Genomic DNA, 2,353 nt, shown 5'->3' on the forward strand with positions numbered 1-2,353 from the left:
CTTCTGCTTATGGAAGAAGGCAGATGTTGTTCCAGTACACAAAAGGAAGGGCCGCTCAGTGGTTGGTAACTACAGATCAGTATCATTGCACTCCATTACTGGTCAAATCCTTACATAATTAATTGCTCAGCAAATTATATAAATTGTTTACAATTATCGGCTAATATGTGATCGACAGTATGGTTTTAGTATGGCCGATCTGCTGCTGATCTCTTGATAAATCTCTCCACTAAGTTGCATCAGTCACTGGATGAGTCCAAGATCAGCTGTGTTGTGGCTCTAGACACAGCAGGAGCCATTGATCGGGTCTGGCACTCTGGATTAGAAGTGACGCTTCAAGCACTAGGCATCTCAGGCTCTTATTTAAAACTATCTTCAAGAACGGACAGAAAGGGTAGTCTTCATTGGAGCAGAATCTGGAAACAACTCAATTGTGGAATGCTGTGGAATGTCTATTTTAATGATCAACTTCATCTCATTCCTGAAGCTGAAGCCTATGCTAATGACTGCACACTAACCTTCACATACAGAATGGAAGAAATGCCAACTGCTGCAAGACTCCTAAATCACCAGCTTTCAGCGATTTCTACCTGGGGTAGGAGATGGCAGGTCACATTTGTAGCAGAGAAGACACAAGCGATAATGATAACTAGACCGTACATGGTAAATCCGGCAGGCTTGAAAATGGGTGACAAAACCCTAGAGTTCAAAGATGAAATTGACATTTTGGGAATGAAGTTCAACTCTTCAATGACAGTGAAGAGCCACGTGCTTAACCTAGCTCAATAGGTAGCCAGGAAACTTACAGCCCTACGGCGCATCTCGCACCTTCATGACAGCAAGGGCTGCAAAACCTTATATGAAGCACAAGTTTGCTCTCATCTAGAGTATGCACCCCTTTCCTGGATCGCCTGCTCCCCATCATTCATCAGATTGAGGGACAAAGTGGAGAAACGGGCAAGAAGGCTTATCTCTAGTCTTGACCAAGTCTGGTGGGAACGGTCTGAACATCACAGCCTGCAATTCCGTCGTGACATTGGTGGTCTTACTGCTACGTTCAAGACCAACATTCTCAAAGTTCCGCACCTGGCCCAACTCCGTGGTCTACCATGTTTGTTTAAGATTCGCTACTTGGAACAAAAAGTTCCAAGTAGCACGGGCTATGGTGAGCCCACACTGTGGTCTACCAGTAGAGCCCACCCGGAGCACTAGGCTCTCAATCATCAACAGTCTCATGGTGGAAGCGCCTTTCTCAAGAACATCACTCCATCAGCGATCATTCACTCCTAGGCTGACTCGCATCTGGAACTTGTTCGTTCAACAGGTTGATACACAGGAGATAAGGTCAACTGATCACATGAAGGATCTGGCACACAGCTGGCTACAGGCTCATCCTGTCCCTATATGATGGTTACTTAATGAGGAACGTTTATTTATAATGATTCAAATAACAGGCTCATGAAATAAATAGATCTCTAGGAGCAGGCTTCAGATGAGCTGAGGTAGCATAACAGTTCTTGCTTGCAGCTTCAATAGGTACTTCATTCCTCAGCTCTAATAAACCCCAAGTCTTAGGTTAAAAAAAAGAGAGAGGAGAGAAAGAGTAAAGAGAGAAAGAGTAGGGAGATAAAGATGAGAGAGAGAAAGTGGAGAGAAATATTTTAGAGAGAGAGTGTAAGGAGTGAGAAATGATGGAGAAGTGTTAGGTCCTGGGAAGAGGTAGAGGCAGCCATGTGAGAGACGAAGGTGATAACAGGAGATAGAGACAAGAGCCGGATGACTGCACAGGTAAAGAGGAAGGAGCCAAACAATTGTGTTCACATTTGGGGAACCCAGTGAGGCGTGCTGTGACAAGCGGAGTGGAATAGCCTGTATAGCTTGTCGAGCGAGTGTGTGTGTGTGTGTGTACTCAACTAATTGTAATCACCTAATTGTGCTTGCAGGGGTTGAGCTCTGGCTCTTTGGTCCCGCCTCTGAACCGTCGATCAACAGATGTACAGGTTCCTGAATCTATTGGGCTCTATCATATCTACACTTGAAACTGTGTATGGAGTCAGCCTCCACCACATCACTTCATAATGCATTCCATTTGTCAACCACTCTGTCACTAAAAAAGTTCTTTCTAATATCTCTGTGGCTTATTTGGGCACTCAGTTTCCACCGGTGTCACCTAGTGCGTGTGCCCCTTGTGTTAAATAGCCTGTCTGTATCTACCCTATCAATTCCCTTGAGAATCTTGAATGCAGTGTTCATGTCCCCCCTAACTCTTCTGTCTTCCAGCGAGATGAGGTATAATTTCCGTAGCCTCTCCTCGTAGCTCATACCTCTCAGCTCGGGTATCAGTCTGGTGGCA

The sequence above is a fragment of the Procambarus clarkii genome, chromosome 1 (genome assembly GCF_040958095.1).
Source record: "Procambarus clarkii isolate CNS0578487 chromosome 1, FALCON_Pclarkii_2.0, whole genome shotgun sequence".
Taxonomy (NCBI): Eukaryota; Metazoa; Arthropoda; class Malacostraca; order Decapoda; family Cambaridae; genus Procambarus; species Procambarus clarkii.